Source organism: Elaeis guineensis, chromosome 1 (genome assembly GCF_000442705.2).
Source record: "Elaeis guineensis isolate ETL-2024a chromosome 1, EG11, whole genome shotgun sequence".
In the NCBI taxonomy this organism is placed as follows: domain Eukaryota; kingdom Viridiplantae; phylum Streptophyta; class Magnoliopsida; order Arecales; family Arecaceae; genus Elaeis; species Elaeis guineensis.
In genome coordinates this window covers 29,848,247-29,873,177 of record NC_025993.2, presented here as the reverse complement: position 1 = coordinate 29,873,177, position 24,931 = coordinate 29,848,247, and the positions used below count along the sequence as shown (strand labels likewise).

Here is a 24,931-nt window from a genome sequence, read left to right as displayed (position 1 = left end):
TTTCAAGAAAAGATGGCCAAATTGTCCTTTATGGGATATAGAAAAACGATCACTGAGATATTAGCCCTGATAATGTGCGGACGAAGGGTGGCTATCTCTACTTCATAATCTTTATCGATGATTATTCATGATATGGATTTGTGTACTTGATATAACACAAGTATGAAGCTTTTGAAAAGTTCAAGGAGTTCAGATGTGAAGTAAAGAAGCAAATAGAAAAATCTATAAAGGTTCTTCGATCAGATCGAGGAGGTGAATACCTTAGTGAAAAATTTTATAGCTATCTCAAGGATAATGACACAATCTGACACCTCTTGGAACATCTCAGCTCAATGGGGTATCTGAAATGATGAATCGGATCCTATTGGATATGGTTCGGTCCATGATGAGCTTCACAGATCTGTTGGGAATAGTGTCCCAAAGTCAATCATCAGCCTGTTGACGGTTGTGCTTCTTTTGTATTAGTACATGAATTATAAATAAATAAAAATTATTTTGATATTTTTTCATCACAAATGTTTCATCTTCTAATGAACTCCTGTGTTGTGGTGAAGTCCTTAGGACTATTTAGACTCGACAAAGGAGGATTTGTCGCTTAGTCGTTAAACATGTTCGCGATCAAATGATACGTTGTTACCAAAGACGACAATGTTTATCGAGCATAGATCGTTGTGTGCCATATGGGTTGGTTGTCCTCATAACCAAAGAGTGTGGAGACACTGGTATGGCATACAGGTGAGATGTAATGGTACATCTGCACTGAACGTGACCAACTCCGGAGCTATTTCTGCTGTCAAGATTTGCTCTGATGGGATAAGGGTATAAATGTCCCTCCGATCTGAGACCGCCACGGTGACTTGCAAGCAACTCACTGCACTTAGACACTGGACTACCTGAATTTCTAATTCAATGACGGAAGGCTGCTAGGTGTAGTCAAGTACTTGACTTGTCGGTGCGTGTGTCAAGATGGGATTGACCACTCCAGTTTAGGAGCTGTGTACAGTCGTGTTTCAATTTAGCAAAATCTTGGCCAGGGTAGTCCTAGTGAGGAGTCACATGACTAAATGAGTTGAGCACGATTCGGATGATATCATCGGGGTTGACAGTTTAACCCTGAGTCATCCTAAACACAGGGGTCAAAAGGGATGAATTATACGGTAACCATATTCACGTAGGTTCTGAATATTGCGATTGTGATTATTCGACCTATCCGATCGTTGGGTACCATTGCTAGATGGTCACTTCGATTAGTACAGAAATTGGTTCCTGTGCTATCGGCTTAGGTTCGAACCTGCGGGGTCACACACATTAGAGGTTCCTTTCTGATCTGATGGCTGATTATGAGTCTTATCTATCTGAGACTCTATGATTGAGAATTAGGATTCTCTGATCATGAGTTTCACACATTTTGGATACCAGGGTCAAAATTTTGAATTTCAAATTTTGAATTTGAAATTTGAACTCTTTGATCAGGGTTTCATATCGATGGTCTCTGATGCCTGATTGTCCATCGAATTTGGACTCAATATTTATGAAAGGTTTAATTAGTGATTTAATCATTAATTAACTCAATTTGATTGAGTAATTATTTTTGGATCAAGTCCAATTGAATTGGATTCAGTTTGGATTGATCCGATTAGGTTAAATGTTGACCTAATCGCTAAGGTGGTTTAGTCCCTGATTTGATCAGGAGTTAGGTTTAGTTAATTCTTGATTTGATTAGGATTTTATTGAGCCTAATTAAGCCTAATTATGTTGGATTTAATCTGATCTAATTGTGCTTAACCTATTTTAAACTAGGTTGGCTCAATTTGAATCAAACCATCTTGTTTTAAATTTCCTGCGACACCCAACTTCCTTGCACCCATTTGAATTCACGAGAAGAAACTTCTCATGAAATTTTTCTCACGCAAAACCCTTCCCCACACCCTTATTTGTGCGCCATATGAATGGATAAAATAATTAGTTAGCCATTCAAATTCAAAGCATGTTTGAATTTGAATGGATAACTTATCACTTGCCCCTTCATCCTTATCCATTTTGTGCGCCACATTACTTACACGAGAAAAGGTTTCTCATGAAACATTTTCCACGCACAAAGAGCCACGCCCCTTCTCTTCTCACGCCCAAAAGGATAGGGATAAGTTGGTTTTCGTTTGAATTCAAATTTGATTTGAATTCAAATGTGCAACCACTTATCTTTATCCTCTCACGCGGATAAGACACGTTCGACGTTGTTTTAAAAAGAGGAGAAAGGTGGGACGTGCGTAGAAATTTTGAGAGAGAAACTTTGGGGTGTGAGAAAGGCTTGTGTGCGAGGTGAAGGTCCAAAACCTTCCGAGAGAAAAAGAAAGAAAAGAGAGAAAATTGGACGCAGGGTTTTTGGTGTGTACCCTAGGGTTTCTACCTAGGGTTCGGGAAGTGAGATTGGTGTGCCACGAGTGTCGTGAGTCCACCAAATTTTAGAGAGAGATCTATCAGCCTCTCAACCAATTGTACAGATGATCCAGAGTATCCGAGAAGTCAGCACACATCGATCGAAGTAGTTCGATCAACATCTGCCATCAAAAGGGTGAAATCACGAACTAGCATTCGTGAGGAGCTGATCAGAAGAGAGCTTCGTGTGGATGATCCACAGAGGTCAGACATTTATGTGGCTGCGACGTGATGATCAGAATCCCCCGACGGTAATCAGATTGCGGTGATCAACTACCCGCAAAAGATGATGTGTTCTGAACACAGTACTGTAAAAGGTTTACTGATTCAAATTTGAATTTCAAATTTAAATGCATGCTGTTGTATCATATTTAGATCCTAGTGTAGGGTTAATTAGTATTAATTAATGAGATTAATTAATAATTCTACTGTAAAATAGTAATTTTGAAAAAGCTTTAAAATTACCATTTTGCCCCTGCACTAAATTTTTGCTACAAATGGTATCAGAGCATGGTTCTAGAATATGATATACATATGCATGCGTAGATTAAGGTGTAATCTATAAGTTTAAATTTGAAATTCAAAATTCAAAATTCAAAAAAATTTGAAATTTGAAATTTAAAATTTGTTAGAAGTTTCAAATTTGAAATTCAAAATTTAAAATTTGAAATTTGGTTGAAATCTCAAATTTGAAATTTAAAATTTAAAATTTGAAATTTGAAATTTGAAATTCAAAATTCAAAATTTAAAATTCAAAGATTGAAAATTCAAAATTTGAAATTTGGTTGAAATCTCAAATTTGAAATTTAAAATTTGAAATTTGAAATTTGAAATTCAAAATTTAAATTTTGAAATTGGTATATTTAGATATACTTGATCCAAGTAGCAAGTAATCTAATTGGGTTGGTTGCTATGGCCGTCCGATCATAGGAGAAAAGTAGGGTTTAAAGGCCCTCTCTTCCCATTCGATGGAGTCTCCTATGGCGGTAGGGGTGCCGATGTAATTATATCCCATGCCGATGAAGCAGCGAAAGGACTTAATTAAGAAATTTATTATGAATGTGCTAGATTAGATCTAAAAGAAAATTTATGATTTATTTTGAGTTATTTTCTGTTATGAAATGAGCAATAGAATTGCTGTTTATGAAATGTGCTGACCCGTTTGTGAAATGAGTCAACACATTTGGTGAACAGAAAATAAAATCTTTTAAAATTTAAAAATTATTTTCGAAATGCCAAACCCTGACCCATTAGCCCAAGTACTTAATTAAAAGAATTAAGTGTTGTCTAGTAGGTCTAGAATTGTGAATTAAGACCTAAGATAATTGCATAAACTTGTGGGTCAATGGGTTAGATGAATTAGGTCCATAATTGGGTTAGACCTAAGGTTAGCTTAAAAAATAGACTAAATGGAGTAATTGGTCAAATCTAATCAAAAGTTGAATTAGATTAGGTCAAGGATACTCTAGAGTCAACTTCAATAGTTATAGTTGAATGGGTCCATATCTTTAACTAGACCAAGATGGACTTAATTCATGGCTACGCGGTGGAGCCCTATTTACTAAGTTGATCAAAATTAAAACTAATGAACCGGTTGGTGTCTAAGGTAAGTTCGACAGTTTTGACCAGTGGTTCTTAAGCGGGAGCTACTCGCATTGATTCAATCATTGACGAGTTAATGGCAAATCCCCACCACTGATCTCACTTACCTGGCCAATCTGATAAGTTTGATTTTGATTAGATCACTTGGTGATTAGAGCTCACCCATGTCATTAGGTAAATCAGTGTGACTGATTTAGGTGCTCCTAATGCCAGCTTTAATTAAATCTTTTTTTAATCTGACTTGGTGAAGTCAGTGGGAGGATTGAAATTGGCTGGATGATTTCTTCTCTACTATTCTTTAATAAAATTCTCAAAATTATTAGGTCCCTAAAATGATTAAGTTATAATGATAACTAAGTCATAGCCTCCCATTAAGTGAGTGATAATGAGTCCATTAGTTCAATGATCATTGGAGGCCCAAAGGCCTGGTGCTCATTGGCTAATGAAATTATTATTCATAATATGATAATTTGATTGAGTCTTTCTGATGGTGGTTAAGTTGGCCGGCCAAAGTCGGGCCTGATCATTTATTGATCCGATTCACTAAATTAAGTCATGTTAATGGTTGGACCTAACCAGATCTTTTCAGTGGAGGCCAAAGCCTACTGATTAGGTTCTGGGGCAAAATCAATTACTAGAAGTTGTTTAGAGAAACAACTGGTTAAGAACCTACCCATAGATGCACATGGGTTGACCAACCAAAGTTGGGCTCGTGTGTAGTCTGTGTGGATTCTAGTACCCATTAAGGAATTAAAGTAATTCCTCGAATTGGAGGATGAGGCTACCAGTTCATAAAAATATTGGAAAAAACTTTAGACTAAAGTCCAAGTCTTTAGTATTAATTTATGTACTAATAGAGGTCTCGTTTTCCTTTATGCAGCTATGGCCACTACCCTGTCGCTCCGATCATTATTAGATAATGACAAGCTCATGGGACCCAATTTCGATAGCTGGTATCGAAAATTGAAAATCATCCTTGAGCATGAGCGGATCCTTTATGTAGTAACGGATCCAGCACCTGAGGAGCCAGCTTTGAACGCTAGTAAGGCGATCCGAGATACTTACTTGAAGTGGCTCAATGACCGCACCACCGTTCGATGTATTATGCTGGCAGCAATGAATGACGAGTTCAGCCGAAGGTTTGAGAACGCCCAGCCACAGGAGATGCTTCAAATATTGAACGACTCCTTTGACACGCCTGACGACGTTGAAAGGCACAAAACTAGTTGTACCATTTTCAATGCTCGGATGAGGGATGGGGCCTCAGTCACTGATCATGTACTGTACATGATCGAGATGATTGAGCGCCTAAGCAAATTGGGCTTTCCTCTGCACGAGCAGCTCGGTAAGGATGCGATCCTTAATTCCTTGCCCAAGTCCTTCCTCCCATTCCTTACTCATTTTCGAATGACAAAACCTGCAGTAAACTACCACGGATTGTTGGGGTTGCTGCAGAACTTTGAGAAGGATCACCAACTCCATAAGGAGTCGGTGAATGTAGTAGGAGGGTCTTCTTCTCATCGTCAACCCTTTGGGAAGGGGAAGAAGAACAAGAAGAAGAAAAATAAGAAGGTGCAATCTCATGCTGGGACAGTAGCACAGGGTCAGACCAAGAAGCGCAAGCACGACCAGAGCCAGGCGGAGTGCTTCTTTTGCAAGAAGCATGGGCATTGGAAAAGGAACTGTCCTCAATACATTGCCTCCCTGGACCCGAACAGACCAAAGAAGAAGCAAGATAATTATATGATAACTCCTTGCAACTTTTCAATTTGTGATACTACTGCCTGGGTATTGGATATCGGAAGCTCTTATCATATTTGTAATTTGATGCAGGGTCTGCAGGTCAGTAGGAGATTTGATGAAGGCGAAAGGTTCCTGAACGTTGGAGATGGAAGCAAAGTTCCAGTTCTAGCTTTAGGAATCATGAGTCTTGTAATCAATTCTCGTAATATAATTCTAAGTGAATGTCACTATTGTCCAAGTTTTTTATTAAATATTATTTCTGTAGGCCTTTTGGCCATGTACGGTTATGATTTTTTAATAAAAAAAAATATTTGCAATATTATTTTGAATGGTGTTACAATATTTGTTGGATAATTAAATAATAGAATTTACTTACTATCACAGCCTGTTAATGTGGTTCAAAACTTCGGTAAACGCTCTAGAATAGATAATGTATCAGAAGTCTACCTTTGGCACTGTAGGCTAGGTCATATCAATAAGAACAGGATAAACAGGTTGGCTCAAGAAGAAATTCTTGAAGTTAGTGATTGTGAATCACTTCCAACCTGTGAGTCCTGTCTTCTTGGGAAGATGACCAAGTCACCTTTTACTGAAAAAGGTGAGCGAGCCAGTGAACTCTTAGGTCTGGTACATTCTGATGTATGTGGACCCATGAGCTCAAATGCAAGAGGTGAATTTTTCTACTTCATAACCTTCACAGACGACCTATCTAGGTATGGGTATGTCTATTTAATGAAGTATAAGTCAGAATCATTTGAAATGTTCAAACTATTCTGAAATGAGGTAGAAAAATAAACTGAAAAGTGTATTAAAACTCTTCGATCTGATCGAGGAGGTGAATACCTTTCCAATGAGTTTCTGACGTATCTAGGGGAGAATGTGATTCTCTCTCAGTGGACTCTTCCTGGAACACCACAGCATAATGGTGTGTCTGAAAGGAGAAATCGGACCCTGTTAGACATGGTTCGATCCATGATGGGGTTTGCTGGTTTGCCGATCTCTCTCTGGGGATATGCGCTCAAATCGGCTTGTTACCTTCTAAAGAGAGTTTCGAGTAAGTCTGTAGCCAAAACGCCATATGAGATATGGATAGGACGTAAGCCAGTACTCTCGCACCTTAGGGTTTGGGGGTGTCCGGCTTATGTTAAACGTTTAATTACAGACAAGCTTGGACCTAGGTCTGACAAGTGTAATTCTATAAGGTACCCAAAAGAGACCAAAGGGTATTATTTCTACCTTGCTGATGAGCAAAAGATGTTTGTCAGCCTTAAGGTAATTTTTTTTAGAAAAGGAGTTCCTTAGTGAAAAAACTGTTGCCTCTAAGGTCGAACTTGACGAAGTTCGACAGGTGGAAAAACCAACACATGTTACTGAACCTGAACCGGATTTGATTAGATCAGATCCGGAGCCCATTGATTATGCATCCTTAAGGCGGTCTGGTAGAGTACCACATCAACCGGACAGATACTATGGTTTCTTGATCCGGGATGGTGATCCTGTCGAACTTGATGAAAACGATGAGGATCCGATCACCTACATGGAGGCAATGCAGAGATCTGACTCTGAGAAATGGCTAGAGGCCATGAAATCCGAAATGAAGTCCATGAAGGTCAACGATGTGTGGACATTGGTTGACCCACCCGAAGGAGTAAAACCCATAGGGTGTAAGTGGGTCTTCAAAAGGAAGAGGGGCACAGACGGAAGGTGGAGACCTATAAAGCCCGTCTGGTTGCCAAGGGATATCGTCAACGTTATGGTATAGACTATGACGAGATGTTTTCTCCTGTGACAATGCTCAAATCCATTCGGATTATGCTTGCGATAGCTGCCCATCTGGACTATGAAATCTGACAGATGGATGTGAAGACAGCTTTCTTAAATGGAGAGCTGGATGAAGAGGTGTATATGATACAACCTGAAGGGTTCACATCCACAGATGAGTCTAAGGTGTGCAAGCTACAGAGGTCCATTTATGGACTTAAGCAGGCATCTCGGAGTTGGAACATACGTTTTGATAGGACGATCAAAACGTATGGCTTCGTTAAGAACGGAGAAGAGCTCTGCATTTATAAGTGGGCTAATGGTCCAGTAGTAGTATTTCTTGTATTGTATGTGGATGACATTCTCTTAATCGGGAATGATGTCCCTGCATTACAGGGAATAAAGATTTGGCTATCGTCACAATTCTCCATGAAGGATTTGGGAGAAGCTTCCTACATCCTAGGGATGAGGATCTATAGGGATAGATCCAAAAAGTTGCTTGGCTTATCCCAGTCCACGTACATTGATACTATGCTGAAAAGGTTCAGCATGGAAAATTTCAAGAAAAGTTATCTACCGATAGGCCATGGAATTTCTCTCTCGAAGAGGGATTGTCCGACAACACCTCAAGAGAGAGAGCGTATGGGTAGGATTTCATATGCTTCGGCAGTGGGATCTATCATGTACGCCATGATATGTACACGACCAGATGTGGCATACTCACTAGGGGTAGTGAGTAGATACCAATCTGATCCAGGAGAGAATCACTGGAAGGTTGTTAAAACCATCCTGAAGTATTTAAGAAATACTAAGGACCAGTGGCTTATATATGGTGAATCAGACTTAAGACTTATAGGGTTCACAGACTCTAGTTTTCAGTCTGATCGTGATGATAGCAAGAGTGTGTCAGGATTTATTTTTACCCTTAATGGTGGGGCTGTCTGCTGGAAGAGTTTCAAGCAGCACACTGTGGCTGATTCAGTATGCGAGGCGGAGTATATTGCTGCATCAGATGCTGCCAAAGAAGCGGTGTGGCTGAGGAAATTCATCATCGAGCTCGGAGTAGCACCCTCCCTTGTTGGTCCAGTTCTGCTCTACTGCGACAGCACTGGAGCCATTGCTCAGGCGAAGGAACCAAAGGCACACCAGCGGACGAAGCATATTCTGCACCGCTACCATCTCATTCGGGAGATCGTGGATCGAGGTGACGTCGACCTTCAGAAGATCGATGGAAAGGAGAACCTGACCGACCCATTCACTAAAGCCATTGCAGTGAAGGAGTTCAACGACTACAAGTCGAAGATGGGTATTAGATACTGCACCGATAGGCTTTAGGCCAAGTGGAAGATTGTTGGGAATAATGTCCCAAAGCCAATCGTCAGCCTGTTGACGGTTGTACTCCTTTTGTATAAGTACATGAATTATAAATAAATAAAAATTATTTTGATATTTTTTCATCACAAATGTTTCATCTTCTAATGAACTCCTGTGTTGTGGTGAAGTCCTTAGGACTATTTAGACTCGACAAAGGAGGATTTGTCGCTTAGTCCTTAAACATGTTCGTGACCAAATGATACGTTGTTATCAAGGACGACAACGTTTATCGAGCATAGATCATTGTGTGCCATATGGGTTGGTTGTTCTCATAACCAAAGAGTGTGGAGACACTGGTATGGCATACAGGTGAGATGTAATGGTACATCTGCACTGAACGTGACCAACTCCGGAGCTATTTCTGCTGTCAAGATTTGCTCCGATGGGATATGGGTATAAATGTCCCTCGGATCTGAGACTGTCACGGTGACTTGCAAGCAACTCACTGCACTTAGGCACTGGACTACCTGAATTTCTAATTCAATGACGGAAGGCTGCTGGGTGTAGTCAAGTACTTGACTTGTCGGTGCGTGTGTCAAGATGGGATTGACCACTCCAGTTTAGGAGCTGTGTACAGTCGTGTTTCAATTTAGCAAAACTTTGGCCAGGGTAGTCCTAGTGAGGAGTCACAGGACTAAATGAGTTGAGCACGATTCGGATGATATCATCAGGGTTGACAGTTTAACCCTGAGTCATCCTAAACACAGGGATCAAAAGAGATGAATTATACGGTAACCATATTCACGTAGGTTCTGAATGTTGCGATTGCGATTATTCGACCTATCCGATCATCGGGTACCATTGCTAGATGGTCACTTCGATTAGTACAGAAATTGGTTCCTGTGCTACCGGCTTAGGTTCGAACCTGCGGAGTCACACACATTAGAGGTTCCTTTCTGATCTGATGGCTGATTATGAGTCTTATCTATCTGAGACTCTATGATTGAGAATTAAGATTCTCTGATCATGAGTTCCACACATTTTGGGTACCGGGGTCAAAATTTTGAATTTCAAATTTTGAATTTGAAATTTGAACTCTTTGATCAGGGTTTCATATCGATGGTCTCTGATGCCTGATTGCCCATCGAATTTGGACTCAATATTTATGAGAGATTTAATTAGTGATTTAATCACTAATTAACTCAATTTGATTGAGTAATTATTTTTGGATCAAGTCCAATTGAATTGGATTCAGTTTGGATTGACCCGATTAGGTTAAATGTTGACCTAATCGCTAAGGTGGTTTAGTCCCTGATTTGATCAGGGGTTAGGTTTAGTTAATTCTTGATTTGATTAAGATTTTATTGAGTCTAATTAAGCTTAATTATGTTGGGTTTAATCTGGTCTAATTGTGCTTAACCTATTTTAAACTAGGTTGGCTCAATTTGAATCAAACCACCTTGTTTTAAATTCCCTGCGACACCCAACTTCCTTGCACCCATTTGAATTCACGAGAAGAAACTTCTCGTAAAATTTTTCTCACGCAAAACCCTTCCCCACGCCCTCATTTGTGCGCCATATGGATGGATAAAATAATTAGTTAGCCATTCAAATTCAAAGCATGTTTGAATTTGAATGGATAACTTATCACTTGCCCCTTCATCCTTATCCATTTTGTGCGCCACATTACTTACACGAGAAAAGGTTTCTCGTGAAATATTTTCTATGCACAAAGAGCCATGCCCCTTCTCTTCTCACGCCCAAAAGGATAGGGATAAGTTGGTTTTCGTTTGAATTCAAATTTGATTTGAATTCAAATGTGCAACCACTTATCTTTATCGTCTCACGCGGATAAGACACGTTCGACGTTGTTTTAAAAAGAGGAGAAAGGTGGGACGTACGTAGAAATTTTGAGAGAGAAACTTTGGGGCGTGAGGAAGGCTTGTGTGCGAGGTGAAGGTCCAAAACCTTCCGAGAGAAAAAGAAAGAAAAGAGAGAAAATTGGGCGCAAGGTTTTTGGTGTGTACCCTAGGGTTTCTACCTAGGGTTCGGGAAGTGAGATTGGTGTGCCACGAGTGTCGTGAGTCCACCAAATTTTAGGAAGAGATCCATCAACCTCTCAAGCAGTTGTGCAGATAATCCGGAGTGTCCGAGAAGTCGACACACATCGATCGAAGTAGTTCGATCAACATCTGCCATCAAAAGGGTGAAATCACGAACTAGCATTCGTGAGGAGCTGATCAGAAGGGAGCTTCGTGTGGATGATCCGCAGAGGTCAGATATTTATGTGGCTATGATGTGACGATCAGAGCCCCCCGACGGTGATCAGATTGCGGTGATCAACTACCCGTAAAAGGTGATGTGTTCTGAACACAGTACTGTAAAAGGTTTACTGATTCAAATTTGAATTTTAAATTTAAATGCATGCTGTTGTATCATATTTAGATCCTAGTGTAGGGTTAATTAGTATTAATTAATGAGATTAATTAATAATTTTACTGTAAAATAGTAATTTTGAAAAAGTTTTAAAATTACCATTTTGCCCCTGCACTAAATTTTCGCTACAAGATCTTCTAATATTTTTTTAGAGACATGCATTATTTTATATAATTTATCTTTTAAATAATTTTTTTTCTAAATCTATTCCTATCATACCATATGAGTTATGGCATAGTAAGAAATAGAATCTTAGTTATCTTAAGATTTGGAGATGTCTGGTCTATGTCAAGTGACAGCAGACGAATAAATTAAAGGCTAGATCAATTAGAGCTCGTTTCATAGGATATCCTAAGGAATCCATGAAATACTACTTTTACTTTTCAGAGGATCACAACATGATTGTGAGCCGTCATGCTATCTTCTTGAAAAAATAGTTTATCCAAGATGGAGGCAATATAAGAAAAATTGATCTCGAAGAGAAGATCTCTGAAGAGCCATAAATCCTAGAGCCTGAGTCTATTTATAGTGAGCCAGTAGATGTGGTACCTCCTTCACCTCGTAGATCTAGTAGGATCTTCCATCCTCCTGAAAGGTACTTAAGTATACTTACAGAGGATACAGAGAAAATATTTCTTATGAGAGATAGGGATTATAGAAATGATCTTAAAATTTATAATAAAGCGATGTTAGATGTTGACTCTGAGAAATGAAAGGAAGCAATAAAGTCAAAAATTGACTTCATGCATTTCAACCATGTCTGGACTTTAGTAGATCCATCTGAAGGTATAGTACCTATTAGGTATAAATAGATCTACAAAAGAAAATAGGTTTGGATGATAAGATAAAGACCTATAAAGCAAGGCTGTTAGTGAAGAGTTATAGTCAACATGAAGGTATTGACTATCAAAAAAATTTTTCACCAGTAGCCATGCTGAAATTCATCCAAACACTGCTCACTGTTGCAGCATACTATGATTATAAAATCTAACAGATGGATGTGAAAACTGTCTTTCTAAAAATATATCTTGAAGAAGATATCTATATGGAGTAGCTTATGGGTTTCGCATCTAGTGATAGTGATCACAAAGTTTACAAGCTACAAAGATCTATATACGGACTTAAGCAAGTATCTCAGAATTAGAACACCCACTTTAATGATGTGATCAAATCATTTGATTTCATAAAAAATAAGAAAAAAATATATCTATACAAAAAGATCAGTGAGAGCACTGTCACATTCTTCGTACTATATGTGAATGACATCCTTCTGATTAGAAACAACATTCTCATACTGACCTCAGTCAAGGTATGGTTGTCAAAAGAATTTTCTATGAAAGATCTAAGAGAAGCTTTCTATATTCTTGGAATAAAGGTCTATAGGGATAGATCTAAAAGAATGTTAGGCCTCTCACAGAAAATATACATAGAGGAGGTGCTGAAGAGGTTCAGCATGAAAAACTCTAAGAAAAAATTTTTATCTCTTAGGCATGGGATATATTTCTCCAAGAAGATGTGTCCTGACACACCTGAAGAGATCCAACGTATGAGTAAGATTTCTTATGCTTTGATAATAGAGAGCCTCATGTATATCATGCTATGTACTTGACCTTAGCCCTTGCCATGAGTGTCACGAGCAGATATCGATCGAATCCAGATGAAGAGTACTAGATAGCTATGAAGAACATTCTTAAATACTTGAGAAGAACTAAAGATTTATTCTTGATCTTTGGAGAAAGATCTGAGCTGAAAGTGGAGGGATACACCAATTCATATTTCATATTTGATGTCGATGATAGAAGGTCTACATCGAGATGTGTATTCCTATGTAATGAAGGTTTGATTAGTTGAAAGAGTTTCAAATAATCGGTCATCGCAAATTCAACCATGAAAATTGAATACATCGTCGCCTCTGAAGCTATTAAAGAAGCATTCTGATTCAAGAAATTTATTATGGAGCTGAATGTCATGATATTAGATGCGATTACTCTATACTGCGACAACAACGATACCATAGCCCTCGCTAAGGAGTCAAGATCTTACCAGAAGTCCAAGCATATAGAGTGGTAATTTCACATTATACATGAATATCTTGAGAAGAAGTTCATCGAGATACAGAGAGTTGACTCCATAAACAATGTGGTGGATCTGCTGATGAAGTCTTTAAGCCAGCAGAAGATCAAAGCTCATCTTGAGAAGATTGGATTTAGGTTTATGACCAACTGACTTTAATAGAAGTGAGAGTTTGTTGGATGTGTGCCCTAGAAGCTAATTTTGGTTGACACATATTATAATTCTAGGATACAAAATTTATACTTATAAATTTTATTAATAAAAAGATATTTTTTATTTCAATCAGGTTTTAAGTATCTATGATTCGTTCAAGGGATTAACAGATGATAATATATATTCTTAAAATATTAAAAATTTAGAATATATATTATTGATAGTTAATTCCTAAAAGCTTTCGATCGAGGAATCATTATGGAGGATGGTGATTGATCCAGTTAGATCGATGTACAGATTGCTTCTCTTACGGATAGATGAGTCTCCATTTGCATTGTGGAGATACTGGAGTGAGAGTATCAGTGGTTGTTAGAGAACAACTTGCACTAAGCATGACCAACACGAGCAACCACTTGGATGTCAATTACTCGTTGGTGATTTTCTCATTGCTACAGTGGTGTGAGTGGTCTTTTGATCTGTAGTGCCTCAATTATTTACAGTGAGGTTACTGTAGTTTGACTGCACATAAACTTGGACTCTTAGTCATTTAAGTCTTTGCGGTACATGTTGGCTATAGTAGGTTCAGATTCACTATTAAGAGTAGGATGCATCTAGATGAAATTTATCGATCTTGATAGAAAAGGAGTAATCCTATGTAATTCATGAAACTGAGTTCAGAAAGTCTTTGATCAAAGTAAGTGTGAATACTAAAAAAAAATTTTCATAAAAAATTATAAATAAACTCGAGTTGAGCTAATCATGCATATGATTGATATTGGATTTTGATAAATTTTTCATAACCTCTGTCTAGTCGAAAATCACGATAAAAGGATTGAATCACATAATAACTGCATTTAGAGGTTTAATACTTTCATTTTGTTGGGTTGTCAATATATACTGCTAGGTATCACTGATGGATTATGAAACTCATCAAGCATCATCTTGATGATCGATGATCTTTGATGGACAAAGTTGGAATTGATACAACCTATCGAAGCAAAGTTGGAATTAATCTAACCCATCGAAAAGAGTTTCGATGATACTGTGATAGAGATCACAGTATATCTCACTATCAGACAGAATAGAATCTATGGGATTACATACAATAGAGGTATTTGACTGATCAGATGGTTAATTAGTGATTATGAATTGTTATTGGGTCTAATCATCAATATGATTGATGATTAATCTAATGCAAAATTGCCATAATATAATTCTCTCAGAGTTAGTGAGTTGTAAGAAGATTAATTAGCAATTGAACTGCTAATTATCTCAATCTGATTGAGCAATGGGATTCGGATCAAGTCTAATTGAATTGGATTTAATTTGATTTGATTTAGGTTTGATTAGATCAAATCTAATTGAGTTATGAGATAATCAATTGCAAGAAAAATCAATTCCTGATTTAATTAGGTCTTGGATTCAACTAACTTTCTAATGGGATTAGGTTCTTATTGGGGAGATTGAATTTTTAATTGGATTAGGTTTTCTCCTCTCCTTGGGTGCAACCAAATCAGATTTGATTGGGATTTTAATGAAGCACCTTGAGAGTTCCATTGAACTAGGACTTGCTCTCCCTAGTGCCGCCCCATATGAAGCCACCCATATTCCTCATGCAAACCTTATTTTTGCATGAGAAAGCTCACACTAATAACTTCTCCATGCCCACCCTTCTTCTCACATTCCATGTGCGCCACTTAGAGATAAGGATAAAGTTTCATTGAAAGTTTATCCTTATCTCTAACTCTTGGATGCCATCTACAAAAAGGGGTGGTTTTGGGCTTGTGGAAGCATAAATTTCTATGAAAGAAATCTGATTTTCTATCACGAGAAAAGAAGAGAGAAAGGGGTTGGCCATGAGGCATCTTGGGCGTGCATCCCTTCTTGGCATGGGGTTTTGAGAAAAGAGAAAAGAAAAGAGAAAAAAGGGTTTTCTTGAAGTCTTCTTCTTCCTCCAAATCTTCTTCTCTGAGAGAGTCTAAGAGATTTGAAGAAGGCTTACCATCAACCATCAAGAAGCGATTTCTGCAAGAGAGCTAGCACCCCGAAAATATCAAAGAGCCTCTAATCAGATCAAGACCTCGTGTGGATACCTGTAGAGGTCGGATGCTTGTGTGGCTTAAGAAATCCAGACATCTATGATCATCGACTGCGGTATAGATCGATCCGTGCAAAAAGTATGGAGATTGGATCTCTTCTTGGTAGATTAAATATTAGATCAAATTTTAGATGCATATTTATGTTTATATCATAGATCCATTATTAGATGGTTTGTAGATCAGATCTAATGCATATCTAGATTAAAATGTTTAATCTAGATTTACTTCCGTTGCTTAATTCAAAAATATTTTGAAATTACATGCATGAAACCACCTAATCCAACACCAGTACGACTTGCTTAGACATGATTCGATTCATTTTAAAGGAGCCATAGGATCGGACTAGGTTCTAAAATTGGATCCGTTCTATTTTCTAAATTGGATCTGAATTTGCTGAATTTAGATCCGACTTGATCTGATCCCAACTCGATATACCGTTCGGACCTAAATCTATTTGAACCTATAGATTGTGATTTAAGACTTGCATGAGCAACACCTTTAATATAAAAATAGGTTTAAAATTATTTTTATATCTTAATTTGAGAACAATATTATTCATTATGTATTTTGTATAGTCAATAGTAGTTGGCTATATGATAATTAAAAAGTAGTTGGCTACATTTGTCTAGATCTAATCCAAATCTCATTTTTTCGACTTAGGACTAGGTTATACATGGATCCGATCTAAACTAAATGATCCGTCAGGTTGAAAATTTTGCCTATAGACCCAATTCGATCCAATCCAATATGAACTGAATGATTTATTAGATTGAAAAATTTATCTATAGATCCGATCCAATTCAATTCAATTTTCTATTGGATTGGGACTGGGCCTAATATTAGAATCCGATCAAAAAATTAGATCAGATAAGAATCATTTATGATCAAATCTAATCCAACCCATTTGTATCCCTACGAACAATCACAATTGAGACAAATCTCTTTAGTTCAGTCCTGGACCAGAAAAGAAATCGATTTTATTCTGCGAGCTTGTAATTGGATTTATACGGACCTATCCATCCCACAATGACTGATCAAAGCCAGGGAGGCAGAGAGACCAAAACCAAATCCAAACCCAAAACAAGTTATAACCGCATTAATTCAAATTTAGTCCCATCATGAGAAGTTGTTACCGGCGAATTCAGAACGGGTTGGCGGGCCCTCAACCAAAACTGCCGACATCCCTCTTGTATTTAGCCAACGTAGGGCGGCGTCCAACGAAAGCGGCATGGTTTTCGCGCGCTCAACATCCGAAACGGCCTTCAGTTCTCAGACCTCCCCTTTCTCCCTTCCCTCCCGACGAGAGAGAGAAGGGGAGAGTCGCGAGCTAGAGAGGGAGACGGGGGAGTAAAGAGAGCGAGGGAGGGCTTCTGGCTCTGGGATCGGGCCATCCTGGTTCTCCAGGAAGCGCAGAAGCCGTAGCGAGGTCATATCTCCGTTGATGATTTCTCTTTCTCGGCCGCCATGACTGGAGTGGGGCTGTACGAGAGGAGGAAGGTGGTCGTAGTGGGGGGAGGCGTCGCGGGCGCTCTTCTCTCCAAGACCATTCAATGTTATGCCGATGTGGTCCTCATCGATCCGCAAGCATCTCTACCCCTCTTCTTTTAGTTGATGGGGGGCGGGGGGTAGGGCTTAGGAGGATGGATTGGAGAAATTTGATTGGAAAAAAACATTTCTTGTTGCGAATTAGGGCATCATTTTATTGGTGATTGTCTCAAGTAGCAATTTTGATGTGATTTTGGCAAATGGATGGTTAGAAAATCCTCAATAGCCGGACTTCTTCTTGTTGCAAATTAGGGCATCATTTTGTTGGTGGTTGTTTCAAGAAGCAATTTTGATGTGGTTTTGGAAAATGGATGGTTAGAAAATCCTAAAAAGCCGGAATTTATTATTGAGTTTTACGTGTAACCATATTCTTTGTCAATGGGGAATTAGTCAAGCTGGTCATTGACTCCGATTTTGACTCTGAAAGGTGGTGCTTCCACCATTATGTTCAAATTGAAGGGAAAAGGGAAAAGAGAGAAAAAACGTACATTGTACTGGTATTTGGATGAACATCGGTTTTTCCAAACAATTGCTTGAGCAAGCCTTTCCTTATTTGACCTTGTACATTCTTATTCTGTTTCCACACATTAGCAATTGAGGCACCTGCTCATGTTGATCATATTGAACATTTTGTGTTCCACTCTATTTTCACCATGGAGAGCTAATTATAATGTCTTCTTATAAGTTTGATATGCAAAAAATATCTTGCATATGAATTTTCATTTCTGTCTTACATTAAGATATTTAATTATTCTCTTTTGTTCCTCCGTTGTTAGAAAGGAATACTTTGAGATCCCCTGGGCGAACTTGAGATCAAAGGTGGAGCCCTCAGTTGCAGAGAAAACAATAATCAACCATTCTGATTACTTAGTTCATGGAAAAATAATCACGTCCTCTGCAACTAATGTTACTGAAACAGAGGTGGTAACTGCAGAGGGTCGTAAGGTGGCATACACACATCTTGTTGTAGCTACCGGTCATGCAACTTACACTCCCAGATGCAAGAGAGACAGGCTTGAACAGGTTGAAGAAGGTATGTACATTTAGTACTTTCCTAACATGTATGCACTTTAAGCAATTTCTTAACATGTATTGTCCTAATTTTGCTTCATGGAAATACCTTTGATTGAAAATTTCATTCATGGAAACATCTTTGATTAAAAATTTTCATTCACAGCAAAGCAATTTTCCACTCTCATCCAGGTTCTGTCTGCTAGATAGCCTGTCCAAACACTATAAAAAGCACCATTATTTCCTGAGATTTGTAATTCCAGAATATCTTTATCTGTTGATGAACTTTATCTAATTCATTTCAGTTCTAGTTTAACTAGATTTCCCCAATAAACAATGTGACCTACTCTCTTACTAATATAGGATGATGTATCTAGTAAAACTACCAAAAAACTGAATTTCCCCCTGTAAATCATGGACCCTACTTTCTTACTAAATGGATGATGGACAAGAGCATGTATATTCTGAATAGTATCAGGAATTTGGGATATATTGGACTTAGGCCTTCCCAAACCCCATAACAAAAGTGACTCAAGAACACCAGCAGATATTGATTTTGTTCTCTATATGTCAGTCAGATCTTATGGACTCCAGGTGTAGACCTAGGACCTGAACCAAAAAGAGCTATTGTTTGGGGTCGTTGGCCTTTCTTTTTTTTATTTTCCTTTTTTTTCTTGAATAGAGGTTGCTGGCCTTCTTAAGTACCAGAAACCTCAGTAATGCGCACCAATATGGGACTATACACACATACCTATGTGGGTCATTACACACTCCCTCTGTTTAGATAGACCTTCATTTTCTTGCTAGAGAAAGGGTCCAATGAGAAATAACAGGACTGCTTATTGTCAGCCCCGGAAAGGTCTGTGTTGCAGTGTCTCCTAACCACATGGATCAGCTCTGACACCATTTGTATTAACCTAGAACCTCACCCAAGAAGTGCTAGCTAGGGCCCTTCTTAGCCAATGCACGAGGCCATGCAGGAAACTCACGCTAGGGCAACCATATCCTGTATAAATCTTTATTAGCTTACTTTTTCACTTTATTATACCTACTAAAGTATATCTCATAGACATGGTAAAAGACTCAAGACTCTTTGGCGGACTCTGCTTGAAAAATCAAATTCATACTTTTAGTGGCCATTGATCACATTGAAGCATAAAAAGTTATGGGATCTCTAGAACAAAAAATGCACCTTGTTTTGTTCTCTTTGACACTTCCCAACATATTGTTTGACTAGATCTGGACTTCCATTCCAAACGAGTTCTATATCTTTGTTGCTACAGACATCCAAAGACCCCAGATACAATATAACCAAGTATTTTTGGATAACCAATGCATAACTGGTGTTTATGAAATCTGGCTGGCCATCCAGTTCCCAGAATGCTTTTAGTCATTTTAATAGTCTTCAACAATCAGTTCTCTTAATGGTCAGGATTGACCAGATATTTCACATATCATCTTATTTACCTACCAAAGAAAGGGGATACCAATTGAATGGTTCTGATCTACATTTCCTCCCAGTAATGCAGCATCAAGTTCGTTAATGTGGCATGAGTGAAATAGGAGTTAGCCAAGCTGCATCAGGTAATGTTATACATTGCCACTCTATTCACCGTCTGACATGATACTGATGTGGCACCTGATGATTGTGATCCACATGAATCACACCTATTCAGTCCTTTTATGCTAGATCGGGACTAAAGTGCCACTGCATAACATTACTCTGTGTCAAAGGCCTGCCTCTTTGCTCGACTATACATAAGTGATAGGAAATACATTTATTCCATGACTCAACTATGATTATGCCCTGTGACTTGATATAAGAAACAAGAAAAAGAAAGATATAAGACCAAGCAGTTCTACAAAAATGTGCCAATATTCATTCCATGAGAATTTTTATATCCAAATGCCTCTCTACCTCAACATCCCAAAATTGAAAATATATAAACCACACCACAAGTTAACAATGAAAGTCACGACTAATTTTTCTTCTATATCTCTTCTCTTTTTCTTTTAAAATTGCTGATTCATGAACCACTATATTTCTTGATCACATGTGCATAAGCACATCTACGTAATTGCTATTAAAAAAATGATATATTATGCCACTTCTTAAAATTCTCTTAATCATAACTCAGCTTGTTCCAATATGATAGAAATTTTTTAATAAGTATATATTTATCCTCTCTAATACTTCGGAAAAGGCTAATTAATTATGATATATTTACTCTCTCTCTCTCTCTCATACACAGAGAGAGAGAGAGAGAGAACAAATTTCCCTCTAGAAACTGAGCCCATGTGAAATTCCTTTATTAGGATATATGGCACATAAATCTATCAGATTTTGAATTTGTTTATTCATGTTTTATCCACCTGACAAATGCATATCATTATACATATGCGCATTTTCTTATCTTCATTTTTTACATGATAATCACATGTATTGGTCCAGGGAAACCCACATATTGTTGAGATTTATCTTTAGCTAAATACTAGTTGTATATCTCCCTCTAGAGAGAAGTTTCTGAACATTATGCTTTGAGTGGTTGGTATAGAAGTTTAAAATTCTCTTATTCTTTGACACTGCACAATCTAAGATTTTTTTCCGAGAATGGATCAGAAGATTCAGTTGGAATTAGATCAACTTGCATATGTATAATCAAATCTGGAATACTTGATACCATACCCTTCTTATAAACTAAATTTCAATTTCAGAAAATATGAAGATAAAAAATTCTGGTTCTATTCCAATCTTTGGAGGTAGACCAACGGGCGTTGAACTTGCTTCTGAGATTGCAGTTGACTACCCAGAGAAGAAGGTCACTCTCGTTCATAGTGAACCAAGATTGCTGGAATTTATAGGACAGAGAGCTGCCAACAAGACATTACATTGGTTAAAATCAAAGCATGTTGAAGTGCTTTTGGACCAGTCAGTTGATATTGACTCTGTATCAGAGGCTGATCGAGTTTTTAAAACTTCAGCTGGAGAAACCATAACAGCTGATTGCTACTTTTATTGTGTGGACCGACCATTAAAGTTCATCGTGGCTTCAAAATTCTGTGTTAAAAGATTGCCTCGACAAGGATGGAAGATTGATGGTTGATGAGCAGTTAAGAGTCTAAGGCCAAAAGAATATTTTTACCATTGGAGATATAACTGATGTTCCTGTAAGTCTGGTTCTCTGCCTTTCATTTATGTCAGGCTGCTGAGGCACATTATACATTTCAAGTAGCATTCTTGCATTCCGGCAGTTTACCAATTAATTTTAATTGGACATGTGGATATTTGATTGAAAGAGAGGTCCTGCATCAAATAGCTTGTTCAAAAATTGGTGAACTCTATAAGAGGCTTGTTTTCTGATAGAAATATTGTTTAATATGACACATTGTTTTATGTTGTCCTTCCGACCTGTTTAACATCAGGCTTAACATATTTTGCCAGACATAAATTTTCTTTCGCTTGCAAAACATCTGCTTTCAGCAAAATTTCAAAAAAAATTCTCTTTTGAAACTTAGCTGGATTACCATGTTAGTGTTCATATTTACAAGCTACAGCCATACTTGTCATTGCTTAAAATTCAAAGTCACATGACTGCAAATTATTTGAATGTTCTCACATTTTATCATTAAACATTCTCCCCCTTTAGATGACTGAGCATCTGCACATGCACACATGAATATATAAATAGATATGCACATTGTTTCCCATCTAAGCAACTTTAGAGGTGGGGGTGGGGGGTAGTGAATTGGGTTTTTTAAAAATTTTAAGTGATGTGTGCCACAATAAATATGATTTTGAAAATGCAAGTGATGTGTAGTGACAAGTATAGGAAGTAAGCAAAATAAGAAAACAAGTAAGCAAGTGTACAAGATAAGAAAGCAAGTCTAGAAATCAAAGCATCACAAACACAGGATTTATAATGGCTCAGTGCCAAACCCAGTATTTATATCCACTTTTCAAACTCCTACATGAAAATTTTAATCCACTAATCATTCTCAAGCGATTACAATATCAGATCTTACTGACCAAACATTCTAGCTTTTCCCAAACTAGTCACTCATTTTCCAGGCACGAGCAAATCCAATACACTTCGTTTCAAGGTAATCAACCTTTCCCCAAGTTTGGCACATCCAAAACTTGTTCCCTCAAATACAAGAAAGATACAATAAGAAATAATCAAAGCTCCTTAATGAGTATAAAATAAACAATAAGAGCATTTTACAAATTAATGGAGAAGCCTTTGAATGCACCCTCAGCTGGAAAAGAGTAGTGAATGCACTTGGGAGAGGTGGTTGGAGTTGAAATAAATACTTCTTGTACTAAATGTTTCAAACTCTTTGGAAGAAGCTTTTCCATGATTCTTGATGTGTTTAGAGCCATTAGAGAGTGGTTGAATGGTGTTAAATGCATCTTTTTCGGGTTGAAAACTGGCCATTATGGCCTATTAGGTTCCAGAGGTCGACATTAGAGTCGCCCCCTATTAGAGGGGTCAACATAGAAGTCGCTCCTATGGAAAAATAGAGAGCTAGCTCTTTGTTTGGCATTGTGGCACAGGAGGGATCGAACCTAAGGTCGCCTCCTAGCCTAAGAGTCGACACAAGGGTCGCCCCTTGTTGTATGCCAAGCTAGCCAAGCATTCCAGCTTCTTCAAAAATAAATGGGATGACACAGGGGTCGCTTCTTAAGTTTCAGGGGTCAGCTCTTGATGCCTAGCATGCCGATTTTTTGCATTTTTGGCCTTTGAACATCTTGGAATTGCCTCCTATCCTTCCAAAGTCATCTTTGAATGCCTTTGAGGCTCCCGAAAACTATCACCCTTGTCTCAAATTTGGAAAAACTTGAATTTTTGGCCTTCTCTATGCTTTCTTATTTGCTCAATTTTCTTTGATTTTCTTGAATTACACTTTTAAACTACTCCAAGAACATGTAATCATTATTACCCCTCTCAAAATCAATTCTTGGATCAACACACATTGATGTATCCATACTATATAAAATACATATAAATATACATTTAATGTTTCTCTTTCAAATTCTCTCTCAATCTATTTGGTTGCAGATCTGTTAAATGTATTCATTTTAGGATTTCTTTACCTGATGTGTTCCCACCCCTTGTTCTGTGAGGTTGGAATTGAATGTCACACTTCTGAATGTAATTTCTATGATAAAAGTGCATATATGCGATACTATTAGATGGTTATATTTAGTAAGATCGATCCTTATTTTCTTGGAGTTTCAAGTACAGTCTAAAATGAACTTAGTTTTGCAGTCTGTGTCTCAAGGGTGTTTGGCTGCTTTCCTTCATATTTATTTATGTAGAACAAAATGGAGGGAACTTTTTCTGTTACCAAAATTGTAAAAAGGATCTAAAATGACTTCCACTGAGGATTAATTTGATGGGAATAAATTACAAAGATCAAGCTTTGAACAGAATAAATTTTCTCAACTGTTATCTATGTTCCATCCATATGATATTAATTGTTTTTTGTGGGCAGGAAATTAAACAAGGATTCCTTGCACAGAAACATGCAATGGTGGTTGCAAATAACTTGAAGTTGCTGATCAATGGGGCTGAAGATAGTAGACTGGCCAAGTATAAGCCTGCAGCAACCATGGCAATGGTTTCACTGGGAAGGAAGGATGCTGTGGTGCATTTTCCATTCATAACAATGATTGGGTTCCTACTGGGATTTATCAAATCCAAGGATCTGTTTGTGCACAGGACAAGGCAGTAAATGAGGCTGGACCATGGTCACCCTTTACTAATATAGAGATGAGGAGCCCTTCATTGATTCATTAAGAACATGAATACATCAATAGATAAATAAAAAGCCCTGTATGCTGGGGCCAACCAACAAACAAGGAAGAGAGAAGAAGAGGATGGGACAGGAGAATCTGTTGTGGGCAGACTGTGGGGGGACCTCCCTTAATAGTCCCACATCGGGCAACTCTGGTGTGTGCATGTGCTTAAGTAGTGCGGCCCGCCTCTTATCCCGTGAGGCGCCTTTTGCCCATAGGGCAGAGGACAAAACCGTGACCTGTCGATCACGTGCGGCCCGTAGGGCGGCGCCGTCGGGGAAAGCAGACAATACCTTGCGTGCGGTGGAGAGGAAAAGGTGTCCGTAACCTTAACACGTGTGCACAACAGTGGCGCGCCAGATAGGGATAACCCGCCTCCTGTCGCTCAACACCTGCACCCTCCAGAGTGGGGGGGCATCTGTTGTGGGCAGGCTGTGGGGGGACCTCCCTTAATAGTCCCACATCGGGCAACTCTGGTGTGTGCATGTGCTTAAGTAGTGCGGCCCGCCTCTTACCCCGTGAGGCGTCTTTTGCCCATAGGGCAGAGGACAAAACCGTGACCTGTCGATCGCGTGCGGCCCGTAGGGCGGCGCCGTCGGGGAAAGCGGACAATACCTTGCGTGCGGTGGAGAGAAAAATGTGTCCGTAACCTTAACACGTGTGCACAACAGAATATATACCGGCAATGTTGGTCTCTCTCAAAACTCTTTAAGAAACTTTGTCTGAGGTTCCTCTTTCAGAACCAACACCCAGGAAGACCATATTATAAACACCAGTTCTCAAGATTTCTTCATATGTTCTTTCATTATGACTAAAATTCCTGTCCTTTTTCCTTTGAGCCATGGGATCTAAATCAGAACCCGCATGAGGATGTCCCAGGCCGGCTCTTCAAGGGACTGCTTCATTTATATATATTTGGACACCGGTGATTCTGCAGCATGTATCAGCAATTGTACAT

General features: G+C 38.4%; 1 pseudogene; it reads left to right on the top strand.

The window, feature by feature from the left end:
• Positions 1–16,758: 16,758 nt before the first annotated feature.
• Positions 16,759–24,072, top strand: LOC105032850 (uncharacterized; annotated as a pseudogene).
• The last annotated feature ends 859 nt before the right edge of the window (positions 24,073–24,931 follow it).